The sequence below is a fragment of the Brienomyrus brachyistius genome, chromosome 2 (genome assembly GCF_023856365.1).
Source record: "Brienomyrus brachyistius isolate T26 chromosome 2, BBRACH_0.4, whole genome shotgun sequence".
Classification (NCBI taxonomy): Eukaryota; Metazoa; Chordata; class Actinopteri; order Osteoglossiformes; family Mormyridae; genus Brienomyrus; species Brienomyrus brachyistius.
Genome location: NC_064534.1, coordinates 38175296 through 38193531, shown reverse-complemented (window position 1 = coordinate 38193531; position 18236 = coordinate 38175296). Strand labels below are relative to the sequence as shown.

The following is an 18236-nucleotide window of genomic DNA, read 5'->3' as shown; positions in this document are numbered from 1 at the left end:
TTTCCAGTGGAAAGCTGAGGAACAGAAGCTTGTCTAAGCTGTGTCTTCATTTCTTTTTCAATCTCTTTTTCTTGCATAAATCGACGCCGAAGTTTCTTTTTCCCAAACAGAGCCATCTTTAGCCTTCATGCAAAGCGCAGCTGCAGTGTCCTGAGTTCTTACTTAGTGATTCATTTATAATGCATATATCGCGCTAATGTTATGCCATGGTTCTTTTACCGATATATGTAAATCAATTTATCTTTTAGCTCTAACTTTTACAACTGAATAAGGTTACACAGATTGTCGCAGACATCAACTGTATGTATTTATTATATCAAAAATAACCGATTGAATGTGATACGGAAACACACACGCACGCGAAAGTCTTTTTTTTATTATGCCGTAATTATATATCTGGACCACAATCTGTTTATGAATAATTAGCACTTTTGTGTGCTCATAATTGCCCATCCTGTTTCATACGTACATCACGAAGTGTTTGTGTTCACTGTGGCATTTCATAATCCCACACACAAATGCACACACGTCGGGAGTAATTTACAGTCTTTTGTGCGCTGATAACTGCGCAATGTTTCCCATGTAACATGTGAATTGTTTCCGTGTGAAGTTCACCATGGCATCTCATAATCCCACACACAAATGCACACACGTCGGGAGTAATTTACAGTCTTTTGTGCGCTGATAACTGCGCAATGTTTCCCATGTAACATGTGAATTGTTTCCGTGTGAAGTTCACCGTGGCATCTCATAATCCTACGCACAAATGCACACACGTCCGCAGTAATTTACAGTCTTTTGTGCGCTCATAACTGCGCGATCTTTTTCGCAAGTAGCAACGTCAGTGTTTACATTCAAAGCGCATTGTGCTCTCTCATAACAAATGGACATAGTAATCAGCAGTCTTTTGTGTGCATGCACTTCTTACGGGGATTACGGTCTTTGCACATTGCAAGTTGCAGGTTTTTCTTCATTACCTATAAAAATGCTTTGTCTGTCGGTACATTTATAATGCAAATATCATGCAAGGGTAATTTTAATGACATACATTAATTAATTTGTCATTTAGCCCTGATCGAACTTTAAAACTGAAAATCAGATTACCGATTGCTACAGGCAGTAAGCAAATGCATGTATTTATTCCATCAAATACTTTCTTGAAACTGAAATTACCGAATCAAGAGAAATGGTGTTTCAAATTATGATATATTAACGCATGTATTTTACGATTCCTCAGACCACACTGTTAGAAAACGTTTCTGTGCAGACCCGAAGCTGAAACCGTGAAACTCCGCTTTCATTTGCAAAACAATAGGTGTTGATTGGCGCTGATGAGGGGGCGGGCAGCTTGTGTGGGGAGTGAGGGGGGGGCTCCACCCGAGGTGCGTCCGAAAAATTTCGTTGATTTCAGGGATCGTAGTGTTAAAACTGTGTGTAAAAAGCTGTCTCTTTATCATTAACAATAAGTTGTAAAACGTGAATGGGGAGTGACAGTCTTCAAGTTTGTGAGAAGATCGCGCCCTGGTGGAATAAAGGCACGAACAGCTTACAGCACCTAGAATTACCAGGAAGTATTTAGAGTAAAACGGTTTCTAAAAGCTGCCTTTATGAATGAGAAAAAAAAAATATATATATATATATAAAATAGTAAAATGGAAGGGGAGTGATAGATTTAAATTAATCGTGAAGTGGAGCGCCCCCTGTATAAAGTAAAAGTGAGAAAAGCTTACAGCACCTGGTATTCCCAGGAGGTCTCCCATCCAACTACTAACCAAAACCTACCCTGCTTGGCTTCCGAGATCAGACGAGATCAGGCGTGTTCAGGGTGGTATGGCCGTAAGCGAGAGATGCTACCAAAAACAGCCCTTTTGCATTACACGCCTCTATACATGCCAGTTGGTCCCATTGGATCCTACTAATGTTCTTTTTTTTTTTTTATCTGACTCACACTGCAGCCCCACCATCCAATCGGCAGCGCCGGACCCACACCAAACATTCACCAAACTACTCAGCCGGCAGCCTACCACAATTATTCCATTCTTTCCGCATCCGCACACTTCCTTCTTTTTAACTCCTTTTCACTACCGCACAGGTTAATCGCCGCACGTCCCCCGCCGGCAAACATTACTCCTTTGCCTACTGCATGCAGGCTTCTCTTAACGACCCTCTGTTATCAACTCCGCTAACAGCCACAAAATCTCCGCCGCACGAAGCCCACTGGTAGCTGCTGAATCACATGCTTCCCCAAAACGTCGCGCTGTCAGAACACTGGGAGCTACACACACCAACAAGTCCATACTGCAGGCTGCAGCCAGAACAATTTTCTACATTCAAACATCGACGGCCTCTTCTCTCTAAAAATTCACCAGACCGCTTCTACCACCAGCAAAGAAGTTTCCATCCCTAATTCCTCTGTGATTCCCACTAACCTAAACATTAAGCTGGCATTGAAGGCTGTGAATTACCCCGGCCAATCTGTTCTTTTAAATACAGCTTTTAGCAAGTTTTGAAAGGAGAAGAGCAGAACTTGCTATGCCAATAATATCGAGTCTTCTGTGGCGAAGTGGTTTTTGCATAGAAAACAAAGCGGTCAGTTGAAGAGGAATAATATCAGTACTTTGTTTAAAACTGTGTGTAAAAAGCTGTCTCTTTATCATTAACAATAAGTTGTAAAACGTGAATGGGGAGTGACAGTCTTCAAGTTTGTGAGAAGATCGCGCCCTGGTGGAATAAAGGCACGAACAGCTTACAGCACCTAGAATTACCAGGAAGTATTTAGAGTAAAACGGTTTCTAAAAGCTGCCTTTATGAATGAGAGAAAAAAAAATATATATATATAAAATAGTAAAATGGAAGGGGAGTGATAGATTTAAATTAATCGTGAAGTGGAGCGCCCCCTGTATAAAGTAAAAGTGAGAAAGGCTTACAGCACCTGGTATTCCCAGGAGGTCTCCCATCCAAGTACTAACCAGACCCTACCCTGCTTGGCTTCCGAGATCAGACGAGATCGGGCGTGTTCAGGGTGGTATGGCCGTAAGCGAAAGATGCTACCAAAAACAGCCCTTTTGCATTACACGCGTCTATACATGCCAGTTAGTCCCATTGGATCCTACTCCTGGTTTTTTTTTTTTTTTTATCTGACTCACACTGCAGCCCCACCATCCAATCGGCAGCGCCGGACCCACACCAAACATTCACCAAACTACTCAGCCGGCAGCCTACCACAATTATTCCATTCTTTCCGCATCCGCACACTTCCTTCTTTTTAACTCCTTTTCACTACCGCACAGGTTAATCGCCGCACGTCCCCCGCCGGCAAACATTACTCCTTTGCCTACTGCATGCAGGCTTCTCTTAACGACCCTCTGTTATCAACTCCGCTAACAGCCACAAAATCTCCACCGCACGAAGCCCACTGGTAGCTGCTGAATCACATGCTTCCCCAAAACGTCGCGCTGTCAGAACACTGGGAGCTACACACACCAACAAGTCCATACTGCAGGCTGCAGCCAGAACAATTTTCTACATTCAAACATCGACGGCCTCTTCTCTCTAAAAATTCACCAGACCGCTTATACCACCAGCAAAGAAGTTTCCATCCTTAATTCCTCTGTGATTCCCACTATCCTAAACATTAAGCTGGCATTGAAGGGTGTGAATTACCCCGGCCAATCTGTTCTTTTAAATACAGCTTTTAGCAAGTTTTGAAAGGAGAAGAGCAGAACTTGCTATGCCAATAATATCGAGTCTTCTGTGGCGAAGTGGTTTTTGCATAGAAAACAAAGCGGTCAGTTGAAGAGGAATAATATCAGTACTTTGTTTAACACTAGAATTCCTGGAAAAATGAGGCTCTCCTCACAAGGAGCCCCCCCTCTTACTCCCCTCACAAGCTGCCCGCCCCCTCTCCAGCACCATTAACACCTTTTGTTTTGCAAATGAATCACAGTCACTCAGCTGAAGTCATCCCCCAGCCTGAAGTCACTTCTTCAACTCAGGTCTGCACTAAAGAGTTTATCTAGTGATGTATTGTAAGGATTCACATGCTTTGATACATAATAATTTGAAATACAGTGGAACCCCCAAATCTACTACGGTAACCGTGGTGTCAATTACACAAATATATTTTGATATAGCAAATACATATATTTTGATGTATGTTCTGTGTCTACAACTATATGTGTAAATGTATGATGAAATAACATGTCATACATGTGCACGCATGTGCATTTCTGATGTAAACACTTCATGTGCCACATGGGGAAAAGTTGCATCATTGATTCATGAGTACAAGCTGCAGGAATATTGACAAAGAATGTGTAAATTTCAAGTATCAGATGGTATAAAGATAAAGAGCATGTGTGTGTATGATAGAGAGAGAGAGTCCGTGTCATTCAAGTGGAAGATACACATTTATTATACAAAATAAGCACATACACTAAAGATACAAAACCTTTTCTATCCACTAACAGTCATCACACACCCAATGACACTCCTTCCTACACTTGCGACAGGTGTACCTGTCACACTGCACACATCTCTCTGTACTGTGGTTCCTATTACCAGGGGCGCCGCTAGCAATTTTGGGCCCTATGACAAAATATGAGGTTGGGCCCCCCTACCACACCCATTCAGATCTCTGGGGGCCCCTAAAGGGCGTGGGCCCTTAGAATTGTCCCAACTTTCCCCCCCTTAGCGGCGCCCCTGCCTATTACAGTGACGGAGCACCTGACACTGAGTCCTCTTTCCAGTGGAAAGCTGAGGAACAGAAGCTTGTCTAAGCTGTGTCTTCATTTCTTTTTCAATCTCTTTTTCTTGCATAAATCGACGCCGAAGTTTCTTTTTCCCAAACAGAGCCATCTTTAGCCTTCATGCAAAGCGCAGCTGCAGTGTCCTGAGTTCTTACTTAGTGATTCATTTATAATGCATATATCGCGCTAATGTTATGCCATGGTTCTTTTACCGATATATGTAAATCAATTTATCTTTTAGCTCTAACTTTTACAACTGAATAAGGTTACACAGATTGTCGCAGACATCAACTGTATGTATTTATTATATCAAAAATAACCGATTGAATGTGATACGGAAACACACACGCACGCGAAAGTCTTTTTTTTATTATGCCGTAATTATATATCTGGACCACAATCTGTTTATGAATAATTAGCACTTTTGTGTGCTCATAATTGCCCATCCTGTTTCATACGTACATCACGAAGTGTTTGTGTTCACTGTGGCATTTCATAATCCCACACACAAATGCACACACGTCGGGAGTAATTTACAGTCTTTTGTGCGCTGATAACTGCGCAATGTTTCCCATGTAACATGTGAATTGTTTCCGTGTGAAGTTCACCATGGCATCTCATAATCCCACACACAAATGCACACACGTCGGGAGTAATTTACAGTCTTTTGTGCGCTGATAACTGCGCAATGTTTCCCATGTAACATGTGAATTGTTTCCGTGTGAAGTTCACCGTGGCATCTCATAATCCTACGCACAAATGCACACACGTCCGCAGTAATTTACAGTCTTTTGTGCGCTCATAACTGCGCGATCTTTTTCGCAAGTAGCAACGTCAGTGTTTACATTCAAAGCGCATTGTGCTCTCTCATAACAAATGGACATAGTAATCAGCAGTCTTTTGTGTGCATGCACTTCTTACGGGGATTACGGTCTTTGCACATTGCAAGTTGCAGGTTTTTCTTCATTACCTATAAAAATGCTTTGTCTGTCGGTACATTTATAATGCAAATATCATGCAAGGGTAATTTGGATGACATACATTAATTAATTTGTCATTTAGCCCTGATCGAACTTTAAAACTGAAAATCAGATTACCGATTGCTACAGGCAGTAAGCAAATGCATGTATTTATTCCATCAAATACTTTCTTGAAACTGAAATTACCGAATCAAGAGAAATGGTGTTTCAAATTATGATATATTAACGCATGTATTTTACGATTCCTCAGACCACACTGTTAGAAAACGTTTCTGTGCAGACCCGAAGCTGAAACCGTGAAACTCCGCTTTCATTTGCAAAACAATAGGTGTTGATTGGCGCTGATGAGGGGGCGGGCAGCTTGTGTGGGGAGTGAGGGGGGGGCTCCACCCGAGGTGCGTCCGAAAAATTTCGTTGATTTCAGGGATCGTAGTGTTAAAACTGTGTGTAAAAAGCTGTCTCTTTATCATTAACAATAAGTTGTAAAACGTGAATGGGGAGTGACAGTCTTCAAGTTTGTGAGAAGATCGCGCCCTGGTGGAATAAAGGCACGAACAGCTTACAGCACCTAGAATTACCAGGAAGTATTTAGAGTAAAACGGTTTCTAAAAGCTGCCTTTATGAATGAGAAAAAATATATATATATATATAAAATAGTAAAATGGAAGGGGAGTGATAGATTTAAATTAATCGTGAAGTGGAGCGCCCCCTGTATAAAGTAAAAGTGAGAAAAGCTTACAGCACCTGGTATTCCCAGGAGGTCTCCCATCCAACTACTAACCAAAACCTACCCTGCTTGGCTTCCGAGATCAGACGAAATCAGGCGTGTTCAGGGTGGTATGGCCGTAAGCGAGAGATGCTACCAAAAACAGCCCTTTTGCATTACACGCCTCTATACATGCCAGTTGGTCCCATTGGATCCTACTAATGTTCTTTTTTTTTTTTTATCTGACTCACACTGCAGCCCCACCATCCAATCGGCAGCGCCGGACCCACACCAAACATTCACCAAACTACTCAGCCGGCAGCCTACCACAATTATTCCATTCTTTCTGCATCCGCACACTTCCTTCTTTTTAACTCCTTTTCACTACCGCACAGGTTAATCGCCGCACGTCCCCCGCCGGCAAACATTACTCCTTTGCCTACTGCATGCAGGCTTCTCTTAACGACCCTCTGTTATCAACTCCGCTAACAGCCACAAAATCTCCGCCGCACGAAGCCCACTGGTAGCTGCTGAATCACATGCTTCCCCAAAACGTCGCGCTGTCAGAACATTGGGAGCTACACACACCAACAAGTCCATACTGCAGGCTGCAGCCAGAACAATTTTCTACATTCAAACATCGACGGCCTCTTCTCTCTAAAAATTCACCAGACCGCTTCTACCACCAGCAAAGAAGTTTCCATCCCTAATTCCTCTGTGATTCCCACTAACCTAAACATTAAGCTGGCATTGAAGGGTGTGAATTACCCCGGCCAATCTGTTCTTTTAAATACAGCTTTTAGCAAGTTTTGAAAGGAGAAGAGCAGAACTTGCTATGCCAATAATATCGAGTCTTCTGTGGCGAAGTGGTTTTTGCATAGAAAACAAAGCGGTCAGTTGAAGAGGAATAATATCAGTACTTTGTTTAAAACTGTGTGTAAAAAGCTGTCTCTTTATCATTAACAATAAGTTGTAAAACGTGAATGGGGAGTGACAGTCTTCAAGTTTGTGAGAAGATCGCGCCCTGGTGGAATAAAGGCACGAACAGCTTACAGCACCTAGAATTACCAGGAAGTATTTAGAGTAAAACGGTTTCTAAAAGCTGCCTTTATGAATGAGAGAAAAAAAATATATATATATAAAATAGTAAAATGGAAGGGGAGTGATAGATTTAAATTAATCGTGAAGTGGAGCGCCCCCTGTATAAAGTAAAAGTGAGAAAGGCTTACAGCACCTGGTATTCCCAGGAGGTCTCCCATCCAAGTACTAACCAGACCCTACCCTGCTTGGCTTCCGAGATCAGACGAGATCGGGCGTGTTCAGGGTGGTATGGCCGTAAGCGAAAGATGCTACCAAAAACAGCCCTTTTGCATTACACGCGTCTATACATGCCAGTTAGTCCCATTGGATCCTACTCCTGGTTTTTTTTTTTTTTTTATCTGACTCACACTGCAGCCCCACCATCCAATCGGCAGCGCCGGACCCACACCAAACATTCACCAAACTACTCAGCCGGCAGCCTACCACAATTATTCCATTCTTTCCGCATCCGCACACTTCCTTCTTTTTAACTCCTTTTCACTACCGCACAGGTTAATCGCCGCACGTCCCCCGCCGGCAAACATTACTCCTTTGCCTACTGCATGCAGGCTTCTCTTAACGACCCTCTGTTATCAACTCCGCTAACAGCCACAAAATCTCCACCGCACGAAGCCCACTGGTAGCTGCTGAATCACATGCTTCCCCAAAACGTCGCGCTGTCAGAACACTGGGAGCTACACACACCAACAAGTCCATACTGCAGGCTGCAGCCAGAACAATTTTCTACATTCAAACATCGACGGCCTCTTCTCTCTAAAAATTCACCAGACCGCTTCTACCACCAGCAAAGAAGTTTCCATCCCTAATTCCTCTGTGATTCCCACTATCCTAAACATTAAGCTGGCATTGAAGGGTGTGAATTACCCCGGCCAATCTGTTCTTTTAAATACAGCTTTTAGCAAGTTTTGAAAGGAGAAGAGCAGAACTTGCTATGCCAATAATATCGAGTCTTCTGTGGCGAAGTGGTTTTTGCATAGAAAACAAAGCGGGGAGTTGAAGAGGAATTATATCAGTACTTTGTTTAAAACTGCGTGTAAAAAGCTGTCTCTTTATCATTAACAATAAGTTGTAAAACGTGAATGGGGAGTGACAGTCTTCAAGTTTGTGAGAAGATCACGCCCTGGTGGAATAAAGGTACGAACAGCTTACAGCAGCTAGAATTACCAGGCAGTATTTAGAGTAAAACGGTTTCTAAAAGCTGCCTTTATGAATGAGAGAAAAAAAATATATGTATAAAATAGTAAAATGGAAGGGGAGTGATAGATTTAAATTAATCGTGAAGTGGAGCGCCCTCTGTATAAAGTAAAAGTGAGAAAAGCTTACAGCACCTGGTATTCCCAGGTGGTCTCCCTTCCAAGTACTAACCAGACCTTACGCTGCTTAGCTTCCGAGATCGGACGAGATCGGGTGTGTTCAGGGTGGTACGGCCGTAAGCGAGAGACACTACCAAAAACAGCTATTTTGCATTACACGCGTCTATACATGCCAGTTAGTCCCATTGGATCCTACACCTGTTTTTTTTTTTTTTAATCTGACTCACACTGCAGCACCACCATCCAATCGGCAGCGCCGGACCCACACCAAACATTCACCAAACTACTCAGCCGGCACCCTACCACAATTATTCCATTCTTTCCGCATCCGCACACTTCCTTCTCTTTAAGTCATTTTCACTACCGCACAGGTTAATCGCCGCACGTCCCCCGCCGGCAAACATTACTCCTTTGCCTACCGCATGCAGGCTTCTCTTAACGACCCTCTGCTATCAACTCCGCTAACAGCCACAAAATCTCCGCCGCACGAAGCCCTCTGGTAGCTGCTGAATCACATGCTTCCCCAAAACGTCGCGCTGTCAGAACACTGGGAGCTACACGCACCAACAAGTCCATACTGCAGGCTGCAGCCAGAACAATTTTCTACATTCAAACATCGACGGCCTCTTCTCTCTAAAAATTCACCAGACCGCTTCTACCACCAGCAAAGAAGTTTCCATCCCTAATTCCTCTGTGATTCCCACTAACATAAACATTAATCTGGCATTGAAGGGTGTGAATTACCCCGGCCAACCTGCTCTTTTAAATACAGCTTTTAGCAAGTTTTGAAAGGAGGAGAAGAGCAGATAATATGCCAATAATATCGAATATTCTGTGGTGAAGTGGTTTTTGCATAGAAAACAAAGCGGTGAGTTGAAGAGGAATAATATCAGTACTTTGTTTAAAACTGTGTGTAAAAAGCTGTCTCTTTATCATTAACAATAAGTTGTAAAACGTGAATGGGGAGTGACAGTCTTCAAGTTGGTGAGAAGATCGCGCCCTGGTGGAATAAAGGCACGAACAGCTTACAGCACCTAGAATTACCAGGAAGTATTTAGAGTAAAACGGTTTCTAAAAGCTGCCTTTATGAATGAGAGAAAAAAAAAATATATATATATAAAATAGTAAAATGGAAGGGGAGTGATAGATTTAAATTAATCGTGAAGTGGAGCGCCCCCTGTATAAAGTAAAAGTGAGAAAAGCTTACAGCACCTGCTATTCCCAGGTGGTCTCCCATCCAAGTACTAACCAGACCCTACCCTGCTTAGCTTCCGAGATCAGATGAGATCGGGCGTGTTCAGGGTGGTATGGCCGTAAGCGAGAGATGCTACCAAAAACAGCCCTTTTGCATTACACGCATCTATACATGCCAGTTAGTCCCATTGGATCCTACTCCTGGTTTTTTTTTTTTTTATCTGACTCACACTGCAGCCCCACCATCCAATCGGCAGCGCCGGACCCACACCAAACATTCACCAAACTACTCAGCCGGCAGCCTACCACAATTATTCCATTCTTCCCGCATCCGCACACTTCCTTCTTTTTAACTCCTTTTCACTACCGCACAGGTTAATCGCCGCACGTCCCCCGCCGGCAAACATTACTCCTTTGCCTACTGCATGTAGGCTTCTCTTAACGACCCTCTGTTATCAACTCCGCTAACAGCCACAAAATCTCCGCCGCACGAAGCCCACTGGTAGCTGCTGAATCACATGCTTCCCCAAAACGTCGCGCTGTCAGAACACTGGGAGCTACACACACCAACAAGTCCATACTGCAGGCTGCAGCCAGAACAATTTTCTACATTCAAACATCGACGGCCTCTTCTCTCTAAAAATTCACCAGACCGCTTCTACCACCAGCAAAGAAGTTTCCATCCCTAATTCCTCTGTGATTCCCACTAACCTAAACATTAAGCTGGCATTGAAGGGTGTGAATTACCCCGGCCAATCTGTTCTTTTAAATACAGCTTTTAGCAAGTTTTGAAAGGAGAAGAGCAGAACTTGCTATGCCAATAATATCGAGTCTTCTGTGGCGAAGTGGTTTTTGCATAGAAAACAAAGCGGTCAGTTGAAGAGGAATAATATCAGTACTTTGTTTAAAACTGTGTGTAAAAAGCTGTCTCTTTATCATTAACAATAAGTTGTAAAACGTGAATGGGGAGTGACAGTCTTCAAGTTGGTGAGAAGATCGCGCCCTGGTGGAATAAAGGCACGAACAGCTTACAGCACCTAGAATTACCAGGAAGTATTTAGAGTAAAACGGTTTCTAAAAGCTGCCTTTATGAATGAGAGAAAAAAAAATATATATATATAAAATAGTAAAATGGAAGGGGAGTGATAGATTTAAATTAATCGTGAAGTGGAGCGCCCCTTGTATAAAGTAAAAGTAAGAAAGGCTTATAGCACCTGGTATTCCCAGGAGGTCTCCCATCCAAGTACTAACCAGACCCTACCCTGCTTAGCTTCCGAGATCAGACGAGATCGGGCGTGTTCAGGGTGGTATGGCCGTAAGCGAGAGATGCTACCAAAAACAGCCCTTTTGCATTAAACGCGTCTATACATGCCAGTTAGTCCCATTGGATCCTACTCTTGGTTTTTTTTTTTTTTATCTGACTCACACTGCAGCCCCACCATCCAATCGGCAGCGCCGGACCCACACCAAACATTCACTAAACTACTCAGCCGGCAGCCTACCACAATTATTCCATTCTTTCCGCATCCGCACACTTCCTTCTTTTTAACTCCTTTTCACTACCGCACAGGTTAATCGCCGCACGTCCCCCGCCGGCAAACATTACTCCTTTGCCTACTGCATTCAGGCTTCTCTTAACGACCCTCTGTTATCAACTCCGCTAACAGCCACAAAATCTCCGCCGCACGAAGCCCACTGGTAGCTGCTGAATCACATGCTTCCCCAAAACGTCGCGCTGTCAGAACACTGGGAGCTACACACACCAACAAGTCCATACTGCAGGCTGCAGCCAGAACAATTTTCTACATTCAAACATCGACGGCCTCTTCTCTCTAAAAATTCACCAGACCGCTTCTACCACCAGCAAAGAAGTTTCCATCCCTAATTCCTCTGTGATTCCCACTAACCTAAACATTAAGCTGGCATTGAAGGGTGTGAATTACCCGGCCAATCTGTTCTTTTAAATACAGCTTTTAGCAAGTTTTGAAAGGAGAAGAGCAGAGCTTGCTATGCCAATAATATCGAGTCTTCTGTGGCGAAGTGGTTTTTGCATAGAAAACAAAGCGGTCAGTTGAAGAGGAATAATATCAGTACTTTGTTTAAAACTGTGTGTAAAAAGCTGTCTCTTTATCATTAACAATAAGTTGTAAAACGTGAATGGGGAGTGACAGTCTTCAAGTTTGTGAGAAGATCGCGCCCTGGTGGAATAAAGGCACGAACAGCTTACAGCACCTAGAATTACCAGGAAGTATTTAGAGTAAAACGGTTTCTAAAAGCTGCCTTTATGAATGAGAGAAAAAAAAAATATATATATATAAAATAGTAAAATGGAAGGGGAGTGATAGATTTAAATTAATCGTGAAGTGGAGCGCCCCCTGTATAAAGTAAAAGTGAGAAAAGCTTACAGCACCTGGTATTCCCAGGTGGTCTCCCATCCAAGTACTAACCAGACCCTACCCTGCTTAGCTTCCAAGATCAGATGAGATCAGGCGTGTTCAGGGTGGTATGGCCGTAAGCGAGAGATGCTACCAAAAACAGCCCTTTTGCATTACACGCCTCTATACATGCCAGTTAGTCCCATTGGATCCTACTCCTGTTTTTTTTTTTTTTTTATCTGACTCACACTGCAGCCCCACCATCCAATCGGCAGCGCCGGACCCACACCAAACATTCACCAAACTACTCAGCCAGCAGCCTACCACAATTATTCCATTCTTTCCGCATCCGCACACTTCCTTCTTTTTAACTCCTTTTCACTACCGCACAGGTTAATCGCCGCACGTCCCCCGCCGGCAAACATTACTCCTTTGCCTACTGCATGCAGGCTTCTCTTAACGACCCTCTGTTATCAACTCCGCTAACAGCCACAAAATCTCCGCCGCACGAAGCCCACTGGTAGCTGCTGAATCACATGATATATTGTTATGTGGTACCTTGGGCGGAGCTTAATTCTCCGCTTCTGACGTCATAAGAGGAAGTAGCGTATCCTTGATTCTGATTGGTCGAGGGTTTATGCCCATATATGGTATCAATACATGCTTATGCCACGTGCGGCCGATAGGGGGCGATATGGTTTTGGGAGACTGCCGTTATGTCCATATATGGTATCAATACATGCTTATGCCACGTGTTGCCGATAGGGGGGTTTGGGAGATTAAACTTTAATAGAATAAAAATACATTACATGTATTTTATTAATGTGCTTTTTTAATTACGTTTTTAAGGAATAATAAAACATAGAGCAGGATGAAGGCAAGCTAGGGCATACACGTTCAGCGGGGTCGTCCGTCCGGCCCCGTGTTGTTAGTAAGCGCCGCGGCGTATTTTAAAAGAAAGCACCCAAATGTTTTAAAGAAGAAAGCACCAAGTGTGTTAAAGAAGAAAACCATTAGTGTTATTTTAAAATAAAAGCAGGGTGAATTTAAACAAACATGCCCGAAAGAAGCAGCAAATTTAAACAAGCGAAACCAATAAACATACAGCCCCGTCGTTTTAAAAGGAGAGCACTCATTACATTTAACCAACACGAAAGACTTTAGTTATATTTACCAGGTTGAAGAAAGCATGCAAGCGGCAAACTTTTAGAAGAAATAGGACGAAACGATCCTGGAGCTCCGACACATGCAACTACTCTGTTTGAACAACGCGGGGCGGAATGGACGATCGCTAGTCCGGCGTTTGGCGCATGCGCACCCACGCCGCCTCCCCTTTCAAAATGGCGACGCCGGCGGAGCGCCTGTTTTAGCAAATAAAACCCCTATAGCCGTAATGTTTTTAAGGAATGAAGCACTTTTCTGCCAATGTGAATAATAAAATAAAGCGGTCTGTGCATTTTCGACAGCAATAATCAAAGAATAACGCGGTTAATTCTTGTTTAAGCGAATGCATGCTCTCACTCTTGTGTGGCGCACGCGCGTAGATCCACACAGCATTTCCTTTATTGAGCCAGCTCGTTGCGTGAAGCAGCTGTCAAATGGCGAGCAATTGTCAAATTGTCTCATACAGACAGTACCAGCCATGAGTTTGATGACACCAGCGACGCTCCATAACCGTGACTTAGTGCCGCTAAACCCAACATGGGCACCCCGCAAGCCGTGGAGACAACGCAAGCATGGGGCTCTGTGCAGCATATTCTCGTATAAAGAATGTATCTGTATAAAACTCGAGAAAAAGTTTGAACAAAGTGAGATCGACGGGGGGATCATTAGCCCCTCCCCATTTGTGGCAGTAGCAACCAATAAGATGAGAGAAGGCTGTACTTAACCATGGTGAAAAACGTATTAATACCCATCACTCCTGTGAGCCAGCACTCAAAGACAACGAGACACAACTCCCCAGCTTGCAATGGCGTGCAAACAGACAACTTCGACTATCCCGCCATCTCCTGAAACGATCACGCTGCCACTGATAGAAGAGAATACTTTTGGACTGCTGCTGAACAACGCTGAAACCCGCCCTCGGCGGCCACCGATACCGCAATCGACTTTTGGGCTGCGACTTGACAACTCACCAGAGCCTTTTGACCTTCAGCAGGCCGCATCATGGGGGCCGTATGGCGACCCGTGCATTTCATCGGCACCCCCTTCGAGCCCAACATGGGCGCAATGGCCGTCATCGATGTTTGAGGCTGCAGCGGCGACCCCTCATGTATTCTTGGGACCACCACGGTCCCCGTCACCTACGATCGACGAACTCTGCGAGCGTTTTGCTGCGCTGTCATTGTCTGAAGATGTTGTGGATGGGAGCATCACTGACTCTGCCATGAAAATTATCAAAGGGGCACTTGCCTGCATTCTGGATCATGTGATCGAGGAGGACTTGAAGGAGGCCTGTGTAGGTTGCTCTGTGATGCATCCTAGCCAGCGTCGGCACACGTGCCTGTACGACCCCGAGCCATTTTACTTCTTTCACAATTTTGAAAAGTTGGGCAAAAAGCTGTATAGACCGTGGTTTAAACACATCATCACGAAAGCGGTGTCGGTGTTCAATCCCCACCCCTCCCCAGTGAAAGTACAGGGCGCTGTTGAGGCAGTCATGTGTGATCTTAAAGATGAAATAAACGTGCGGGAGAAATTGCGCGAGTTGAAACGTGAAGTTGAAGGGGCAGATTACGAGGGGGCTATAGATGACGCATTTAATGAATTCTGTATTTTGCACGCATACAAACAACCCCAGGCTGATGTGTAAACGCTGAACTATGTGTTTCTGACAATTTTGCCTGCGTTCTAAATAAAATGAGTTGACTCAAAAACCCTTTGTCATTATTGCTAGAGGTCCACGATGGATGACAAGCGCTTGAAACGTGTCTATTATACACCATCAAACCCTGGGTCTTTTGGAGGCCCTGACAGATTATACAGATCTCTGATAGATGAAGAAGAAGGTGCGGGTAATATAAATAAGAAACAAGTTGCTACATGGCTATCTGGTGAAGATGCGTACACATTACATAAACCGATCAGGTTTAACTTTAAAAGGAACAGAGTCTTTGTGACTAATATCGATTCTCAATGGCAAGCTGACTTGGTGGACATGTCGGCTTACGCGGAACAGAATGACGATTTTAAATACATGTTAACGTGTATAGACATTCTATCAAAATACGCATGGGTTCGATGTCTTAAAAGCAAGACGGGTGCAGAGGTAAAGAAAGTGTTTGAAAACATTCTCTCTGAAGGCAGGACCCCTAAAAAGCTACAAACCGACCACGGGACAGAGTTTTTTAACGCGTCGTTTCATAAACTTACCGAGAAACATGGAATAATACATTTCGCCACTGGTAACGATGTCAAAGCGTCTGTAGTGGAAAGGTTTAACCGAACATTAAAGACACGAATGTGGCGTTATTTTACAGCTTATAATACAAGAAGGTATGTGGACATTGTACAAGACCTAGCGAGAGCGTACAATAACACCCACCACAGTACCATTAAAATGAAACCGGTTGAGGTAAATGCACAGAATGCGGCCCAAGTCTTCAACAACATTTATGGTTTGATGCCGAGTACATCTAAAAAGCGCCGCTATAAGTTTAAAATTGGAGATGTGGTCAGGGTGTCTAAAGCACGGGGAAAATTCACCAAAGGATACGAGCAAACTTTTACGGACGAGTACTTTACCGTCGCCGAACATCTACCTAGAGCACCGCCGGTGTATAGGTTAAAAGATTATGACGGCGAAATCATAGAGGGGACATTTTACACCGAAGAGCTACAAAAGATCAGACTAGACAAAGACAAAAACTTCAAAGTTGAGAAAATCGTTGCGGAAAAAACGCAGCGTGGTAAAAAAATGTTTTTAGTGAAATGGCAGGGATGGCCAGACAAATTTAACAGCTGGGTTCCTGCTAAACAAGTAGTTGACATATAAGTGCGACGGGCCGTGTTTGTAGTGTTCAGTTCCACCAAAAGCGGCCATGGAGGAAAGCGGCTTTTATGTCACGCTCCCAAGCAATGCGTCTATAGATGTTTTCCCACACAATACCATATCAAGCTACACGACAAAACTAGCCAAGCCGATTGAACTGAATGGTAAATGGGAAGTAGGCCTAGCCGAAATCCATTACCCGCGTACATGGGATACGCTGGTAGAAGAAGAAGACACCTTATTTTACGTGACAGGATGGATGTCGATACCGTCGACCCTACAGTACAAGCTAAAGGCTGGATATTACAGAGATATTGAAAAACTAATCAGTGAGACGAATGCGGTTCTAGGAGGGTCAAAACTAAAATTTGACTATAGCGTGATAAAAAACAAAGTGTATATGATCGGACCACCGCACGTTGCCTTTAAAGCGAAAGGTAACCTTGCACGGATGCTAGGGTTTGTGCCTGATGTATTTCAGAAGATTGGTGATAGACCAGCGGCACCGTACCCCGCCGACATAAGCGCCGGTTTTTACACGATTTACGTGTATTCAGACATTGTCGAGCATCAAAGAGTGGGTGACAGCCACGTGCCTCTTTTACGGAGCGTACATATAGCGGGGGAACACAACTCGATGGTCACAATATCTTACGACAGGATTCATTACGTGTCGCTCTGCAAGAATCACATTGATAACATTGTCATCGAGTTAAAGTCTGACCAGAACAAGGCGATACCCTTCCGATACGGGAAAACGCTCGTAAAACTGCATTTCAGACCGGTTAAGCAGTACTACCCCCAATAATGTACAGCGCCGACGGCTTTTCAGATCCACATAGATATGTGGAATACTACAGAAACCAAGCGGGTAACGGTCTACCCGGATACAATGGAGCCCCCGTTATGTACGGTGGGGGTCTGGGAGGGCTTTTTCGAGGACTCCTCAGAATGGCGGTGCCATTTCTGAAAAGGACTTTCAATATGGCGAAACCGCATTTAAAATCGGCCGCCCAAAATATCGTTAAAGACGTAGTAACAGGAGCCATGACGGGTCAATTGACAGCACAGCCACAAGAGGGCTCGGGGCTCATGGTGCTTGCTCGAGGCAAGCGTCGTAGACCCCCTGGGGATCGAATTACCACCGCTAAAAAACGCAAAGCAATACCCAAGAGAGTCACAGTAGTCAAAAAGAAGCGCGAGAAGAAGGTTGCCAAAAAAGCACAGAGAAGAAGATACATTTTCTAAAACTATGGCCCTCATTCACAACATGTCGGAAGAGTGTATGAAATCAGAACTGGATATTTTTGCGATACCATACACGCAAGCAAGCATTGATAAGAATATATACGTGGAAGTGCCACCACTCTCAGCCTTAACTGATAACGGCCCCCTGGAGTTTTTTATCGCCGGTAATGGGGAAGATTACCTAGATCTCAACAACACGCTACTGCATCTCCGGTGTCGGATCACAAGAGCTAACGGTACAAACATTGACGCCGGTGCAAATGTGGGAGTCATAAATTACCCGATCGCCTCGATTTTCTCACAAGTGGACGTATCCCTGGGTGACCGGCTAGTGAGCCAATCTAGCAACACTTACCCTTACAGAGCGATGATAGAGTGCCTGCTTAATTATAGCGTCGGTACGCTCTCCAGACAGTTTACCTGCGGGTTGTTTTTCAAAGACAACAGTACAGGAATGAATGAGACAGACCCGCAAGGCCTTAACGCGGGGCTAGAGAAAAGAGCCGCATTTTCGGCAAGAAGCAGCGTTTTCGATTTGATGGGCCCAATACACTCTGACATATTTTTTCAGGAGCGGCTA

At 44.0% G+C, this 18236-nt stretch overlaps 8 non-coding genes across 8 annotated transcripts; all 8 read right to left on the bottom strand.

Moving 5' to 3' along the window:
* Positions 1-1723: 1723 nt before the first annotated feature.
* Positions 1724-1842, bottom strand: LOC125730352 (5S ribosomal RNA). Its single transcript, XR_007390701.1, has one exon. It is a non-coding gene; the product is annotated as a 5S ribosomal RNA (ribosomal RNA).
* A 1078-nt stretch (positions 1843-2920) lies between these two features.
* On the bottom strand, positions 2921-3039 carry LOC125732388 (5S ribosomal RNA). Its single transcript, XR_007391769.1, has one exon. It is a non-coding gene; the product is annotated as a 5S ribosomal RNA (ribosomal RNA).
* Positions 3040-6460: 3421 nt separating this feature from the next.
* LOC125731212 (5S ribosomal RNA) lies at positions 6461-6579 on the bottom strand. Its single transcript, XR_007391493.1, has one exon. It is a non-coding gene; the product is annotated as a 5S ribosomal RNA (ribosomal RNA).
* A 1077-nt stretch (positions 6580-7656) lies between these two features.
* Positions 7657-7775, bottom strand: LOC125732387 (5S ribosomal RNA). Its single transcript, XR_007391768.1, has one exon. It is a non-coding gene; the product is annotated as a 5S ribosomal RNA (ribosomal RNA).
* A 1076-nt stretch (positions 7776-8851) lies between these two features.
* Positions 8852-8970, bottom strand: LOC125737158 (5S ribosomal RNA). Its single transcript, XR_007396424.1, has one exon. It is a non-coding gene; the product is annotated as a 5S ribosomal RNA (ribosomal RNA).
* A 1078-nt stretch (positions 8971-10048) lies between these two features.
* On the bottom strand, positions 10049-10167 carry LOC125732946 (5S ribosomal RNA). Its single transcript, XR_007392308.1, has one exon. It is a non-coding gene; the product is annotated as a 5S ribosomal RNA (ribosomal RNA).
* A 1077-nt stretch (positions 10168-11244) lies between these two features.
* LOC125733395 (5S ribosomal RNA) lies at positions 11245-11363 on the bottom strand. Its single transcript, XR_007392742.1, has one exon. It is a non-coding gene; the product is annotated as a 5S ribosomal RNA (ribosomal RNA).
* A 1077-nt stretch (positions 11364-12440) lies between these two features.
* Positions 12441-12559, bottom strand: LOC125734035 (5S ribosomal RNA). The gene has a single exon (XR_007393363.1). It is a non-coding gene; the product is annotated as a 5S ribosomal RNA (ribosomal RNA).
* Positions 12560-18236: the final 5677 nt, after the last annotated feature.